Raw genomic sequence first — 18,481 nt, forward strand, 5'->3', positions numbered from 1 at the left:
TTTGGAACTTATATTAAAGATGTACTGGTTTGGGATTTTCTTTTTTTTTTTTTTTTTCCCAAATAATTTAGATTACCCTGTTAATATAGCTCTTGATTAACTTATGTTTTCATTTTCAGTCTCTTCTGAAAGTACTAAACTCTTCCCAGTCAAAGAAAGAGGAACAGCTTAGGAAATTCACACCTTCTAAGTTTTCTCTCTTACTTTCTTTCTAGGTCTTTGCAATTACATACTGCTCAGACTGGAATCTGTTAATCTTTTCCATGTTTAACTATAATGAATGTTTTCCTTTTTTTCTGATAAAATTTAGGGGAATTACATTGATGAAAAAGAAGGAAGTTTTGGAAATAATAGATTTCTCTAAATTTAGAAACTTTCAATACAAATACTTCAGTATGCTCCTAAATAAAGGAAGCTTGAAAAATCTTCAGTACAATGCCTTTTACAATCAAAGGAAACCCTTCAGCTCTTTTGGTTGGCTACTGAATTTCTTACAGTGCAGCTCCCAATTGCACTGTTATACACGGACAATATTTTAGCAGGGAAAACCCTTGTACCCTTAAATATTGAAAAACCCATCTAGACTTTTGTAATTACTAATGTGCAAAGACAGATATTCTAGCTTTCAGGACCTGGTAAGAGTCTTATCTCTGGTGCTCTGCCACAGTCATTGGGTGGAAACGTTTGTGGACCTGAGGTACTACCTCCACAGAGGGCTGTGTTGCACTATGTGATGTTTACAGTTTGGGTTGTCATCTGCCTTGAACAGTGCAGGCACACCCATGCTGCTTGACTGCTCCAAGTGATACGCTAGGTGGATGTTAATTCTTCTGTGAGTTTTACATCTCTCAGACTCATCAGAAGGTGAGATGGGTCTGGAAGAAGCCTCAAAATTCAGCAATGAGAAACTTTAGCTTTGAACTTATTTCTGCTTTGAGCTGAGGGTTGGACTAGAGACCTCAGGAGGCCCCTTTCAGCCAAAAGAGTTCTATTATTTTATTAGAGAAATTTCAACTAGTTTTACCTTAATTTAATAATCTGGTCTATGAATTACTAAAGCTTCAAGGAGTTTGACACGACACGCTGCAATGCCTCTTTCTTATGGAATCCGTACCTTTTAATATAAAATCATTTCAGTGAAAGACCACTTGCCTATGTGTCTGAAGAAGGGGAGATTACGAAAAGATGATCTATCCTTGCTGGTGAATGGTATATCTCAGGTTTCATCTGACTTTGATGTCACTGTACTCTATTTTGACTCCTCTAGCAGAGGCATCTGAAGTATGAAAGGATCTCCACCCCTTAACTAACTGATTAAGACACCTCATCTTACACGTAATACAAATGAACAGAGGGTAGTAGCATGGTAAGATTTAAACACTCATCTCTCCACTAGATCTTGTGGCCAAATTCTTACAGTTAGCGTGCCCAAGAAAGTTTCCTTTATATCAGGAAGTAGTATTCCTCAGTAGGAAACTGAGGAATTCCAAGCTCTGACTACCCTTAAGTCAACGAGGTTGAACATGTCAAATATGTGCCCTGGCAGAAAGGATGGTAGCAGTACTACAGGGAAAACTAAAGAACCAGCAGAACCTGATGCCAGCAACAACGTTGGAAGGTCTGCTTCCATCATGGGAAGAGAATGATCAATAAGAGAAGTAATTCAGTCTCCTACTGTCATTTCTATAACCATTTATCATAGTACGGAACTGACTCGTAACACCAGTCTGATGATTGTCACATTTCTTGGTCTGTGGTATCTCAGTGCCATAGTACAGTTGGTGTTGACATTGATACATTTTCCCTTTGGCTTGAGATGTATGGATATGATTCTTAAGAGGAGCTAGATACTTACCTGGACATATTTTTGTGGTTTCAGGTCACACTCAAGCTTCAACAGTTCATACTCAACTTACTGCCTGCCATTCAAGTCCTTTTCTGAAAGACACTTTCTCCTTAGTTGGCTCCTCACCAGAGTTATTGTATGGAGTTATTCTGTTCCAGATGCAGGAGTTCACATTCATCCTTGAGTTTCATGAGGACCATCTTGGCCTGTTCCTCTAACTTACTGAGGTCTATCTGAAAGGTCTATCTTGTAGCATACTAACCACTAATCAGCACTGCCCACAGTTAATATTGAGTAAATTAACCCAGAGCAGTTCACAAGCACACTTGAAATTCACTTTGGACAATAGCACTATTTGCTATTGGAAAAAAATAACAAGTTCAGTCTTTTTGAGCACAGTTCAAAGCTTATCATAAAAATAGATGAGCATTTAACTCAGAGCAACTCAAGTATATGATGTAGCAAGTCCTTAACATTATTATTATGTACCCATTGAGAAGCCTTTTCTGTATGCACTGTGTGCTTCCACGGTGATTTAAATGTTATATGAAAGATAAACTTCTTGTAGTCCTGGTGTCTGTAGTCATCCTTGTTTACTTCAGATTCCATTTATTGATGAATCCATGAATCCTGCTGTTGTTCCTCTTGCTTCAACTATAAAAAAATAAAATCATCAGATCTACATGACTCTCCGCATGACTTTTCAGGAATTAAAATAACTCTAACATAGCTGTTTCAGAAGGGTCATATAACTGAACTTGGTGTTCTAGATACTGTCCTGGAAGTTTGCATCTACTATCACTTGTAGTTTCCACACTATGGAAAAAAGCCCTAATAAAGTAAGAATAACTAAAAAAGTGATAATTGGTAATTAAAAAAAAAGTTATTAATATTAGCTAAGACATATATCTATTTATCAATACTTTGTATTTTTCTGCATTTTTCTTGCTATCTCCACATTTTGGAAAAAGAAGGATATTTTACACATTTCATATCCATGTTAATGGTATTCCTGTGGAAAAAGGAGATGATTGTGGGAACTTAAGTTCTGAGGCTTTGTTTACAAGCAATATTATTCTTGAATTTCAGGTTCTTGTGATTTTCCAACTGAAACAAAAATATTCTCAAGTTTTTCACAGGGAAGAAAAGATTGTTTCTATGAAAAACATTCAGAAACAAGGAATACACTGCTAACTAACTTAAGATAAAAATTTTGCCTTTTTTTCCCTTGAAATATTAACAAAAATATAAAATTTAGATTTTTTTTTTATTTGGTCTGCCTCTTCCTAAACTTTGTTTCCCTTTTTGAACACTGCTGATAAATGAGTGAAATCTAAGATTTTTATGTCATGTCGTTTCCCCATCCTTCACTCTCCAATTTGTCATCTCCTCCCCACAAAACATTACCAAATAGCAGAAGAAAAAAGGAAAACTTGAACCTTAGCTCTATATTAGTACAGTGATGATACTGTAACATTTGCAAAGCCATATATGTCTATAAGAAAGGCAAAATAAATTATGTGTTCATTCATTTTTACTGGTTACAGAGGTGAAAAGAAAAGGAAACAGAAGGATAGAAACACTACAAATGTTAAAAGAAAATATTTTTTAAATGCTAAAGAGTTTCTGCATTTTCAGTCCTACTAAAGATTTTTTCGTCAAATATTGACATATGCAACATTTCTCTTTCCTTTTTGGGAAAATCTCACGACATAGGTGAGCTGTACTAGCTTCAGTGCTCCCAGTATCCTTGGTTCTGTATTTGCAGCACATGCTGATGCAATGGAATATGTGACATTGTGTGAGCAGAGATTATTGAGCACTGGGTGGGGGCTCGTTGGTTGAGTATCAGTCCAGATAAGACCCATATATTTCTGGCAAGAAATATGCCAGTACTTAAGCTAAACATTGCCTGTGTTATCAGTGAACCTATGCCAATTTTTGACAGTAGAAGTGTGGCTGAGCTACTGTATTCAGACTAAGAACTGGTCATTTCAAAATTTGAAACTTGATGTATAGATTTGGCTGACCAGTAGAAAAGCAACGTCCAGTGCACAGCTATAAAAGAAGCCCAAAACTTTCAGTCTCTCCTGAACCAATACTGTGATTCCAGACTGTGCTTACGGGATGCCTGTGCTGTATTTGACAGAGCTATGAATTGCACTGAGCACTGCAGTTTCCCCTGACACCCCACATAGGAACAGCAAATATTTCAGGGTATGACCTTCCTACAAAGATTAACAAATGATCTCTCTGCTGCTGTGAGTTTAATTTTTCTTGTGCTTTATTGCTGATTAACACAGGAAAATGAAAAAGAACAGTCAGAAGTTAGTGCATTATAATGAATAAAAGACTTGAGGTCTTTGAGTTGAGGGACATGTATTTCCCACTGGATTATCTGACATTATTTCCTGCCGACTTCTGCAAGAGGTGCACCTTGTATTTTTGGGGGGAGGGAGTAAAAATAAAAGGAAAAGGAAATCTTAGTGAGAAAATGGGTAATGCCTGCTATCTCTGCTGAAAGGATTTAGTTTCTAGTACAAGATGAACAGTAAACATAGTACATTGAAAAAAAAAGTTTAAAACAATGGGGAAATATTTTGTCAACATCCTACTTTGAACATTTCCAATTCCCAGGAGACCCACATACTAAGACTCATCAAGTCCCATGGTGCCTTGCACAACCAGAAATGAATGAAGAGTAAAAGCAAACACAATTCTGATTTGGTTCATAGAACCCTTTGGATAACAAGAATTTTAACCTTTGCTTGTAGTGTCAAACTAACATGCAAAAGAAAAAAAACAGAAAAACATTAAGACATTTTTCCCAGCAGATTATCATTCCTTCCTTTTTTTTCTGCAGACTTGTGCCAGCTAAGACAAGCTGTGACTGCAGTCCCTTCATCAGAATGCAAGCAGCTCTGTACTGTGACACAGCTGTGTAGTGGCTGGATAAAATCTGATTTCTGAATGCTGAAGAGGATGTTAAGTATGTAATTTCAGAGCTTGGAGTGATTTCCAGGATGTCAACTTAATGAACTATGCAGTGTGGAGTGGGAGTGTGTCCACAAAATTTCTTTTCCATAAGAGCTGATCCTTGTTTTGATAGATTTTTAAAGAGGATGGTGGTGTTAAATTTTTTAAAGATACATTTCATTATAAATCTGTGTTAGACCTGATTAATTCAAAGGACAGACCACAGCGGCAAAATGTGATAAGGTAGAAGAGAGATTTGCTATGAATCTATAATATTGAAATCATTCTGGAAAAACCCTTCTCTCTTGCTCAGTACAACTTCTGGAAGAAAAGTTATTTCTACAGAGAAGCAAAGTTGCCGTATTATCTGTGTGGTTTGTAATAATTTTAACATTTGATTTAGCCCTATACAGTGTCTTCCTCCATGGTCACATCTACTTAACTTTCAAACGTCTTCAACTTTAAGTACTTTTTTTCTTGACGGTATCCTGAAATACTACAAGACAGTGACATGACATATCTCATCCTGACCCATGTAGCATAGAAGGTAATACTGGGGATTTTAATTCTTTGGGAATTGTAAGAATTAATGATGTGTTTAGCATTCTTTCATTCTACTTATAAAGTAGTTTTCTAATTAATACAACTCTAGCTGACACTTCCTCTCCAAAAATATGCATTGTCCTGGGAAGAATTCAAGGGAAAAGGGAAATTATCTCATTCTTCTCAGCTCCCCCTCCCCTTAAAGAGGAATTTAAGAGCTGAGCATTTCTTCCTGAGCTAGGCCAGCCTCCACCCCAAAATGTTCTGTTCTTAGAGAGGGAAGGAAAAACAAAAACAAAATGTTTTTACTACTCTCCTGAATGGATTGAGCACAGATCAGGCTCCCTGTGTATTTGGGAAAGGAGATCCTAAACACATTAAGAACTCTACCCACATTCAGTACGCTGATAGGAAAAAAAGTAAATCTCTGAATCCTCAGATCTCGTAAGAAATGAGGTGCAAAGGAAATGGAAGAGCCTACAAGACTAGCCAGACATTTTGTGAATGCCAGTAGTGTCTAAGTGCTGTTCCTTAATAAATCACAGACAGGAGTGGGTCTTCATCTTTGATAAAGGGTAAAAGCAAGTGTAACTGGGTAATTATAGAATGACATGTTGAGGTGAGGAACGCTTCCAATACCTTCAGGTAGCACATTAGTCTATGCCTTCAGGGATGATATTTTGTTTCCCAAAATCAGGCAATCTTTTCCAGAATTAAATGACCCTTCAATTTTATTCTCAAAGTTGCAAATTTAAGTGGACTTAGTTTCTAGTCTATTGAGACCTTGTCTTCTTGGCATCAATGTATGTTTTGTGAAAATGTCTCCTTAATTTCTTCTCTTTCCAGAATTTTTCATGCCTCAAAATTGGTCTTCATCTAGCTGAAGTGCAGAGAAGAATCTGTCAGCTCTTTGGACAGTGACTGTGTTTTTGCATTTGCTTGAGTATTTTCTCATTAGAGATTCTGCAAGGTAAGGCTGCAGGTGTCTAAGGTATTCTGTGGGATAACTTGAGTTACCCCTTGTTTTACTGTCCTGTGTCTCAAATGTTTTGTTTATTCTGGCAATCAATTTTTTGTTTTCATATTTATTACCAAATCTGTCAGGTAGTATTTTTGTCGTTTGCAGGGTGACATTTTCTCCAGAAGGCACTGTAGTGACCAGCTCTTATTTTAAAGTGTTATGCAGCTAGCAAGCTGTGTTACTGATATTTCACACAACTCTGTCAGGCTATTTATCTGTGTGCTCTCTGCTGCTCCAGAGTCACCCTGATGAAAAGTCACCTCTGGGTTGAGTTGTTGGCCAGATGCCATACATTGCCCTTGTGTGATCTAGCTCACATACCTGTCATGGTCCTGCTGACAAAGCAGTCATGTCTTGTGCTTCAGTGTGGTGCTCTTGCTTGGGTCTTATATTTCGTTTGTACCTGCACAGTTTTTAAATCTCTCTGAACCACAGACACTGCAGGCCTAGACTCCAGCACTTGGGATCAAACTCTTCATATTTATGTTTTAAATCCCATTTTCTTTTCAGATTTCCACTTTGTACTTAAACCATTCCTTACAGACATAGCAATGCAGGTTGCTTTTTCACAGGACCTACTCTCCTGTATTATCTTGTGGCATGTGACAGAAAGAAACATGCCTTCTCACATGTCTTCTCACTCAGTATTTACCCCCTACCCTCAGTCACATGTTGAATTTATAGACATCAGCTATATTATTAAACTCAAGAATGCCTGTCAGTTTTCCTGGAACCGGGTTGTCTGTGCTTGTAAAGTGTTAGGACAGTCTTAGTAAAGAATTTCATGCTTTTATGATATTCCCCGGACAATTCATGCACTTGGTGTGCCAAAGAAAATTGGCACAACTAAAGGCAGATTGCTTACAACTTGTTTGGTCTGAAGACTGTGGCAGTTTATTAATAGACTTGAGGTGGACTGTGATAATTGTTCTCAGTTACTGAAGGTGTGAGTCACATGTTCTGAAGCTGACACGCATTCAAGAGTACACTTCTCTTCAGATGGCTGCATCATCCTATGTATTTTACAGTGCAATCTATCCTGATCCATGTATATGGAAGAAATACCCATGTGCCACAAAGACTTCAGCAAAGTGGTCCTTCAGTGCTCTGTGGGCATCTTGCAGCTCCCTTCCACTCCTGCTGAAACCTTAAGCACTATCAAGCAAGAAGCAGAGCAGCCTATTTTCCTATTTATCCCACCAGTTTTCTTCTCTGGTTTATGGAGAATTGTCGAGGTCAACACCTGGAAACGTGCTGCCTTCAGAAGAGAACAGGCAATTATGAGCTCCATGGTACTCTTGTTGAAATTATCAGCCTGCCTGTGGTCTGTATCCACAAACAGCTTTTTTTGGTCAAGGCGTTGTCCATCCTTTTGGTCATCCTCCCTGTATCATCCTCTTAGAACAGGATATTTCTCTGAAATGTGTGTACTTTGGAAAATGCTCATCATGTTCTCTAGAGACATTTCTAATTATATGATACTGTGCAAAAAAGAACTGTCTTACTTTATCACCACTTGATAGCCCCACATGCCATTTTGAGTAGCCTGTTTGCACAAGTTTTTATCTGTGAAAGCAAAGCAATATTTGTAGATTATATCATACTCTTTTAAATTGCACACCTGTGGAATCCCAGAAGATAAGATGCTAATGTCTAGGTCTCAGACACTGATAGCTGGATAGCTGTGGACTCAACTAAAGGTTGTTGGTAATAACAGACAAGAATCGTTGGTAATAGCATGTCATGGGAAAGAACAAGATGGGGTTGGAGGTGAGGGTCATACAGAGGTATAGCAGCACTTTTCTGGGACAAACATCCTTGTTTTATTTCCTGGAGATAAGCAAAAAATTTTGTGAGATTTTGCAGACCCTCTGATTTCTGTTGTTCCTTTTGACCGTGAGCATTTATGAATCTTGGGTGCTCCCTTTCCCTTAAGGGTGGCATGTCACCACATCTGTGTAGCAACACCAAAAATAAATATTAACATATACATGTAATAATTTATTGTTCAGTTTTATGTTGTATGCTCTTTATTTATAATTGATTGAAGTGATGAATGTTTAATAAAATTAACTTTTGTCACTGCAGTTATAATCTTGAAACATATTTATTGACACTAGTTGCAACTGTCTGCAGATGCCTGCAGTGTACAGGCCTGCATTTGGACAAGTCACCTTCAGCCCTTTTTATAGGCAATGAAAAATAATGGACATTTCCAGAGTCCAGTTTCCTCTCACACTTGTAGCATGCAATATAGAGGTCTCATCTTTTGCTGCAAAAAGTCATCAGCAAGAACACGAAGATCTTTTCACCCCCATCTGCAGTACTCTCACTGGTATTCTCATGAAGGTTTTTCTGAGCATGTTTCTCATTAGAAGAAGCATGTTTCTCTTTTGCCACAGAACCCTCCACACTCTTTTCACTGCTCCAAATTCAGCAATTCTCCAGGGATAATTTTAAGTGTCCTTCTCTCATGCAAGTAGCTGGTGCAGAAGCTACAGATGAACTGTTTTTCTCAAAGTCCTTGGACAACTGACAATGTCAGCAATGTCCAGAGGGACTCCCAGAGACAAAGGTCTGGAAGTTCCTTGCAGTGGTTGCTGAAGGTTGCCTGCAGTGGTTACTGGAAGTTTCCAGCAGTGTTTAGTGGCAGCCGTGCTGGAGACATCCTGATGAACTCCAAGACCTGCTGGGCAAAAAGTCCAAGTGAACTTCAAGAGTGGCTCCAAAAAAGTTCGGAAAACTGACAGACAGTTGTAAAATGGCCAAAGCCACTAATAATTTCCAATGTGCTGTAATAGGAATGACAAGATATAATGGTTTTATTGATAAAAACACGTTTTCTTAAAATAGTCCGGTGGTTGATCTATGAACACAATTGAGAAAATGGTGATCAAGAGCAATGGGAGACAGGGAGTGTTCCTGTGATGATAGCCATATTCATCTCTGTGTTGACAAGAGTTCCTTTGTGTTTGGAGGTGGTTATTTTCTTTTCCCTATTCTGCATGCAAGGTAACACATTTAATTTCACTATACTAGGTTCATTGTATAATTTAACTATGCATCTAGATTTTACTTTTAGAACGTTTTTATGCCAGAGGTTATATCTAATTAGTAACTAAAAATGAAGTCCATCTCTGGAATAAATTCTACATGTTTCATTGGCTTGCAGTCTGAATATTAAAACATTTGTTTAGAGCTCACATCTTTCAAAATGGGGGAAAAAAAAAACAAAACAAAAACAAAAACAAAAAGCCAAACCAACAGAAATAATACAGAACTGTTTTCTCTAGAAAAAAAATAAATCAACTTTACAGGTGAACAAAATTGGCTACTGTGTGTCTGATTGCACTGAGTTGTGGTCCACTATAGAGAAACATCTGTTTTACTACAGGCTGAATTCTGAATTGCTTTGATTCTGTGTGTGTGTACATGGAAATCATACGAAAAAAGACAGAGACAAAGCTCTAGGGGGAGGAAAATGCTGAAAGCCTCATTTCTCTGTGTATACTTAGGGCAGGAAGAAAGTGGATATATAGACATCTGAACACGATGCCTGTCTTAGAATTACAGATTTGTCATAACAGACATGCCTGAAAGGAATTAGAACTGATAATATCCAAGTCAAGGCAGTCAAGGAGTGTTCTTCTCAGAGATAACATTACATGGCTGAAATACAAGAGGAGTTTCATATGAGACTGTGCTCAGTTTTATCATCTCCATAGAGAAGCCTCTTAAAGCCAAGTGCTGAAGTCCATAATGGAGGCAAAAGTCTAGAAACAGACTTCTTTCTCCTCGTCACACACTTTCTAATTGAAAGTGTCAGTCCCATTCTACACAAAAATGTTGTATACATTTACCTTACCATGTTGTAAGTAAACACCAGGTGAATGTAATGGGCAACTGACCTCTACTATGGTTTAATTTTGTAAGACATAGATAGAATTTTTTTAAAGTATTTATCTAATGTTACATATGCAATCTGAAAGTATGACTGCCACGGTCCGCAGGGGTATGGGGGATGGGACCGGGCACTGCAATTAGGGTTCTGACACAGTTGAGGTCTGGTGTAACAATGCCCTCTTTATTCAGGGGGAACAAGGGGTTAAATAAACTAGGTTTGAGGGGTGGGTTCCAAACCGGGGAGGTGCAAGAGATTGACAGCTTAGGGAAAAATGTGATAGGGAGACAGGGGGAAGATGGGTGGAATCCCCAGGTCTCTGAGGGAACGGGCCAATGGTAGCTCTCCCTGCACTGTGGTACACGACAGCCAATCAGTAACAGAGGAGCGGGAAAACAGGGGAACAAAGGGACAAACTTTCGAAGGGAAAATCTGAGGGAGAGATGGGGACAATATGGAGGTTCAACAGAATTCATAACTTTTGACAATAAACTGGGGTAAAACTGTCAGTCCTCTGTCAGTAACAAGTCCATTCAGAGTCCATTTATGCTTTTCCAGGCAGCATATCTCTCCCATTCTGTCTTTTCATCCATCACATATGACTGTGAAAATTTTTTTATTTGTAATAGTTTTGACAATTTATATGTGTTTTGCCATTACCAAATAATAAAGAATATACAAGGGGTTATGGTGTTAAAGTAACAAACCAAAGAGAAGTTGCATTAAGCATCAGAAAAAAATGAGCTTGTAGAAATACTGGTCATAGTGAAAATAAAAAAGAAAAATCAGATTTTTTTTAAGTTTAGAAAATAGACTAACAAGGAAGTGAAGTGTAAAAATTCTCATAATACCCTAAAATTTCAAACATACCTTTCAGGGGAATGGAAAATAAATGCTCAGGTCCAGGAAAAAAAATAAAATATAGTAATAATTTAAAACAGGCAAGGTTTCTATTAGAGCTTATGAAAACCTTCCAACTGGAGTGGTAGTTTAGCACTGGGAAAAATTATATCTGAAGGTTACGGAAATCACAATAGTTACCTACCAGAGACTGTTATGGTAAAATAAATCCAGACATATTTAATGCAGAGAGACAGAACGACACTGCTTTTGAAGTCCCATGTACTCCAACATTTAAGTATTTGTGATGTCTTTATAAGAATTTGGCCAAATCTGAAAATTTTGTTTCAACAACAAAATTGTTGATTTCTCATTCATGTGAATCTTAGTGTGCCTTTACACAAATTTAGCTTGCTCAGTGATCTCTTCTTCCTCAAATAATCTTTTTGGTTATTTGTCAAAATATCCTCATGATAGTTTCTCTTCCCTTCCTGAATATTACACTGAAATATTTTAGTATAAATCTTAATGTATGACAGACTAAAACATAGCTCTTTACTTACTTTATAGAAAATTACAAGGATTTGAGAAACTTTTTTTTGAGGTTGAAGATTTTTTCTAGAACCCATACATGTGGTCATTCATTGGTTCTAAAAGGATTCCAGAGCTCAAAGGGGAGTCCAGAGTGAACAAAACAGTATTAAAAATAAATAATTAGAAAGCTGTGCATGAAATTAGTCCAGAATAACTGAGGGATGTCTAGTTACCTCAGTATGCGGCTGCTGATCTGGTCCACATTCAAAATGCAGACTGACCGTCTGGATGAGCCTCCCTAGTGTGTAGTAGGGCTGACCTGTACCTGTGAGGTGAGCCAAAGTGCTTAAGTTGGGTAGCAAGGTTCGTGGTACAATCAATGGTAGGAGCCTGTCACCTCCAGGAGAGAGGCTGAACTCTTCAAGGAGGTGCTGAGTATGAAATTTAGCTTAGACTTTTCCATCAAAACAGAAAATGCTAAGAAAGAGATCACAAAGTAACATGGCTCTGTAAACTAGTAGTTCAGTAGTAAATAGGCACTCAAGAATATATACATTTTTTCTTTATAAGTAGTAGTTTCCAGCTGGTAAAAACAGCAGAATGAGGATGGTCTCCCTTCTTTTTGGGAAGTCAAACTCACCTTTTCAAGTCTGATTGAGGAAGAGAGTTAGGTGGAAATATCTGTGGCTGCTCTGACCAAGATAACTTGAAGGACCTTATGGCTTAAAATATAAATCTGAACCTGACCACATTCAGGGTTACATCATGCTGGACAGGGAATATTAGCATTCTCTTCATTTATCTCAAGCTTCTTAATTGTTCTTCAGGTTTATCACTGGCACCAAAGTAGGTGATCTGAAACTTATCTTGTGTGTTTTTCACAGTAGGAACAAATAAATTTGTGTGATCCTTATTACCTGAGTAGCTATCAATGGAACTTTACTTCAGAAATTCCTAGGATATTTTGCTTTTTAAAGATGTCTTCAAGACTAAAAACAGCTACTAAGGTAAGGAAATTATTTAACTGCATTATGTCTATTTCCTTCTTTTGTTGAGCCTTTAATAAAACCTAGAACACTGATTAGGTGGTGATACAAACGTGGGCAGAAACCTCCTTATATTTAGGGCGATGTACTCATCTAATTGTTCTTAATCTTCCTTCCTCCCCATCTCCAATTGTTTCATTGATTGATAACCATTTCTAAGAGCCTGGAGAGGGAATTTTGAAAGAGTGGAGCTGTTCAAACAAGATTTCAGGGAAGGCCTATGTCTTGCGTTATACAGTCAGAAACTACACTCATAGTTCAGCACTAGTTTTTCCAGTTACAGACTGGCTTGTGTTGCATTTCTGCTCAGATCTACACAGTAAAAGACCTGATACCCACTTGGTGCATTTAAGTGCTATGGTAGCTCCAGGCAAAAAACCATTGTTAGTGCCATATGCCAGGGTCCCTAATGACTCAGGGAACGTAGAAGCTGGTTCCTTTCATTGATGGCAACTATCTGATTATCAAAAAATTCATAAGCATAAATGCATGCTTTGCTTCCAAAAAAGTTTCCAGTAATTCCACTGACAGTATTTATAAAGTATATTGCTGTACATCTCCTCTATCCAGCCTCACATCCTGTTATCATGAATCAGGACCTTTTTCTGTCTTGCTTCTTCATGAGTGTTTAGATGCAGTAGAAATTCACTTACCACTTTGTTCAAATTTTTTATGCATTTCTTCCTTAATTTCATGGCATTACAGGAATTGGAGGGATCCAAAGCCAAAGCAGGACTGGGCAGGGGGATTTATGTGACCCTGTACTGATACTGGATCTGAAATGGGGGACCTGGTGCTTATGAGCATCCAGCTAACATGAGGCTGAACAGCAGTGTAAAAAGGCAATAAGATAGAGAATGAGTCAGTCCACCCTCTCTGGACTGTGGCTCCCTTAGCAGCCCTGCTTATGTGGGTTCCTCTTATGAAGAAGGGGCACAAGGAAAGATAAAAGAGTTTTAGATTAAAGTGACCTTGAATGGCTGACAGAGAGTTTTAAGCACCTCTTGTTTCTCTCAGCTACTCAAACCACAGTAGTCCCATCTCACTTCTGTTACACCATTACTAATGCCCATTCAAATGATTCAAACATTCAAGTAACCAGTAAAAATATGTGATTAACAGAGAATTCTGAATCTTCTTCAAGCTCAGTCTGAGCATGTGGTTTTGATGTTTATCTGTGTCCAAGTCAAATTACACAATGTGCTGGCCATCCCAAAGCCTTACCTTCAATCTCAGCAGAATTAATCCTTTGTCTGATTATGCTGTTGAGAGATTCAGGGGATTTTGGGCAAACTCATAACAGGTATTGAAAAAAAGAATACTATTGAACATGCTAACTTCTTTTTTGTACATCACTTATCTTCATAGGATCTCAGAATAACAATCAAGACCAATATTTTTTAGTTTTTACTAGGCAGTCAAAACAGGAGGAGCCAGCTCTGCAGCAGGTATTCCACTAGAGAGGTCCAATGCAACAGCAGCCACAGTAGAACCTGGGATTCTATCAGCATTCTGGAGAACATCCTCCTTAGTGGTTTGGTCCTCCCAGACAGGGACAGTGATGAGGATGAAAGTTATATATGACTAAATTCTTGGGACTATACAGTGTGCAGGTCCTCCTAAGAATTTCCAGAGTTTGTGTTTGAGTGATATGAAGTGAACACATGACCACACATCAAGCCACAATCCACGATCACCCACCATCATACCCCACCAAAAAGTTTCTCTCTCTCAGCTACAAAACTGTTTTCTTCCCTGATTTTGTCTCTGAGTTTTTTTCTCAGACATTAGATTAGAAGGAAAACCAAAAAAGGGGTTTTAAAGGGTATTTTTAAAGCTGAAATCAGAATTTTACTGCACATATCTGATTGAAACTCTAAAATAAAAATACTGTTAAAGTAAAGCCATAGACTTCATAAAAAGAAAGAAAGAGATGGGGAAGCAACTTCTGTATGCAAACTGGGAAGGAACTTGTGAAATCCCCAAGCCTAGATGTTTTACTTGTTTGGAAAACTACTGAAATAGAGTTAGATGCACGAAACCACATCTATATTACATACATTTATAAAGAAAGTTTTTTGTTAGGGTGAGTTTTAGAAGTAGTGTTACAAAGAAGAGAAGAGCTATGTCCTCTAAGGGAAACCTGAAATTAAATGAAAAGTCTGAAGCTACCCTTAGAGAGGGAAGGGTAATGCAATACTCTAGGGAAGATTTTAGAGGAAAGCAGGTTACACTGTCTTCATCTCATGCTGCACTGCATCTTCCTTTTATATGTTCTATAAACCATTTCATAGGAAAAGTTCTGACATTTAGCCTTGAATCACAGGATTAATCTTTGTTTATTCTGGACTCACAAACATTTTTTCTTAAGGTTGTCTCACAATGTCTTCCTAGACCCTAGACACCTGGCACAGCAATTCCCCACCTTGAATATATGCAACAGAGACAGGGCAAGCCTTGGAACTAATACTCGATTTTGCTACTCCAAGGAATAGGCCTGGGAGGTGGGTGGAGGTTGGCTCAGGCTGAGCAACTCCCCCTACAAGGAGGGAAGAGGAAGGTGGCGGGAAAATGTGTAGAACTGGATTTGCAGCTTCTGCTCATTCTCAGGAGACAGGGAAATAAGGATGGTGCCTGATGCTTGGTGCCTGGAAGGAGCACCCCTTCCTCCTCTCTCCAGCACTGCACACAAGCCCACTCATGACAGAAAGACAAAACACCTTTGTAAGGCTCCAGTATCATAAACCATGGCAGGGGAGAAAGGCAGATGTTTTGCTTTTTTTTATAATCTGCTTTTCTAAGCAGCTGCCTACGTTGCCCATGGCTAAATCAATCATCAGTAGGAGCGAGTTAGCATCACTCGACACTTGAAGCGCAGTTTCTACTTTGGCCTGTTAGAAACAAGAACAAGGCAACCTGGGGTCTCAGAACAACACTGACAGAAATGGCTGTGGGCAGCCTCTCATGATATCATTGATATCTGGGTGCAGTTCTGTTTAATATCTTTATCAATGATTTAGATGAGGGGATTGAGTCCACCATTAGCAAATTTGCAGATGACACCAAGCTGGGGGGAGTGTCAATCAGCTGGAAGGCAGGAGAGCTCTGCAGAGGGACCTGGACAGTCTGGAGAGTTGGGCTGATTCCAACGGGATGAGGTTCAACAAGGCCAAGTGCCAGGTCCTGCACTTTGGCCACACCAACCCCCTGCAGTGCTACAGGCTGGGGACAGAGTGGCTGGAGAGCAGGCAGGCAGAGAAGGACCTGGGAGTTTGGATTGATAGGAAGCTGAACATGAGCCAGCAGTGTGCCCAGGTGGCCAAGAAGGCCAATGGCATCCTGGCCTGGATCAGGAACAGCGTGGCCAGCAGGTCCAGGGAAGTGATTCTTCCCCTGTACTCAGCACTGGTGAGGCCACACCTGGAGTGCTGTGTCCAGTTCTGGGTCCCTCAGTTCAGGAAAGATATTGAGGTGCTGGAGCAGGTCCAGAGAAGAGCAACGAGGCTGGTGAAGGGACTTGAACACAAGTCCTATGAGGAGAGGCTGAGGGAGCTGGAGTTGTTTAGCCTGGAGAAGAGGAGGCTCAGGGGAGGTGAGGGTGGGGATTGGTCTCTTTTCCCAGGCAGCTATCAGTAAGACAAGAGGGCATGGTGCCAGGGGAGGTTTAGGTTGGATATTTGGAAGAAATTCTTTACAGAGAGGGTAATCAGGCATCGGAATGGGCTGCCCAGGCAAGTGGTGGATTCTACATCCCTGGAGGCTTTTAAGATGAGACTGGATGTGGCACTTAGTGCCATGGTCTGGGAACCACAGTGGTATTGTATCAAGGGTTGCACTTGATGATCTCAAAGGTCCTTTCCAACCCATCTGATTCTATGATTCTATGATTTATCTCAAGTACAATCTACTGATTGGGCTGATTTACTCTTCTTTATCTAGCTAACAGGTTTATTGGTATTAGTCCAATCTGATGAAAGTTTCCTTTTGGGAAACTCATCAGGTATTTCTATAAAAACTGCAAACCATTGTGTTTCCTCCATTTGGAACATTACGTACTGTGGAGTTCCTGTCTAGAAGTTGTTCCCGCTACACCTCTTTTTAGTGACTGCCTTCAAAATGCCAAGACATGTCTCCTCGTTTCTCAGCTGTGCAAATTATCTTTTTACAGGCCTTCAGATTCAATATCTGAGTTTGTGATCTCTGTATGTGATAAGAAAGGCATATAAGGATTAACAGAGATAAGATAAAAAACCTTATTGGCGTCTGCTCATTAGCACAGGGACATGCCTCTGACTACAGTAGCTGGTACCCAGGAACAGTCAGAAGACCCCTATTTCATTCTAGTACAGTGGTTGTCCCTATATCTGGTTGTCTGAGTTATTTGGGGACCCTTGCAGTGGTTCTGGAAGGTGGTCCTTTCACTGTAGGAGTAGACAAATTTACATCCTGTGTTGACGGTTCATTGCTGTCACTGAAATAACACACCACTGCACATTTTTCAAAGTCAGAATGCACCTTTACCCCACTCTTTTAAAACTTTGATGGATTTTAATAAGATTGGGTAATGTAGTCATGGCTATTGTCACAGTCATGGCTGGTATCCATCCATCTTTTTAAATACTGAATATGCTTTACACACTGGCTTTGGATCTTGGTGGCAGTACACAGGGTCAAGGACTTCCGCTTCTCATAGATGATTTTCTATTGCCTTGGTTGTGATTCTCTTTATCAGTGAATGCTACTTCTAAAATTTTCTTGCCCATTATGTACAGCTATTGGAGATTACTCTCCAAGAAGGAATGTATTTTGGGATTTTCCTTTAATGGACTAAACATCTCTGGCTGTTCCTTCTCATTAGGATTTTCTAGTTGACACAGTGAATATTGTTATTTATTTCCTGAGGTGCTTGTTGAAAATTGTAATTTCAAATGCTACTTGTCTGAATTCTTCATTCTAGTGCTTCACCTGAGCAGTGGCTACATCTTCTATCAGCAATATAATTTCATGGTGAGATGTTTAACTACTTTTGAAAGAGGCTACATGGCTTTTACTTAGAGAAACACAGTTGATCTCATGCTTTTACTTTAAGTGTTGTATTTTCTTACTATAAACAACATAAGAATCACAAAAAATGTTCATGAACTATGTTTAAGTGATGTATGTATATGTTTTTTAGTAAGTTTTAATATTTTAGTTGTATAGAAATTGGATATAAACTAGTATGGGCTAATATTTAGTGTCAGCTCATTTCTGATTTATTTGCATAGATTTGTAGGATGAAAGCCAGCAAAGTAATTAGAAGTTTATGGAGAACATAGATACTTTGTGTGAGAATTTTATTTCTTAACAATCTGCTTTTAGGAGCTTTTTGAATAACCAATGTATATTTGTGCTTGTCTTCAAAATAATTCTGGAACTGTGATGCTACTGTAGTTATTGACAGGCAACACCAGGCTTGTTATAATGTCTTACTTTGAATAAATTGTTTAGGAACATTTTAATTTTGATATTTCAGGTAACAGTTTCTGAATTTAGTATTTTAACGCTTACTGGACTGGAGTTTTGAAACCTTCCTTAGGAGCAACAGATATTGGAGAGTGTAAGGCTATGCTTTTTCACCCCTTTAAGTTACCAAATTGAATGAAATGAATTTTCATTTCTCTGCTGCTGCATCATACCAGCAGTGTAGCTGTTCTGAAATGGTGAAAAATGAAAAAAAGACCCAAGAACCACCTCAAAGCACCCCCAAACCTATTTCTGGTTGTAAAGGGCAT

Source organism: Corapipo altera, unplaced genomic scaffold, assembly GCF_003945725.1.
Source record: "Corapipo altera isolate COAL_440 unplaced genomic scaffold, ASM394572v1 1b, whole genome shotgun sequence".
In the NCBI taxonomy this organism is placed as follows: Eukaryota; Metazoa; Chordata; class Aves; order Passeriformes; family Pipridae; genus Corapipo; species Corapipo altera.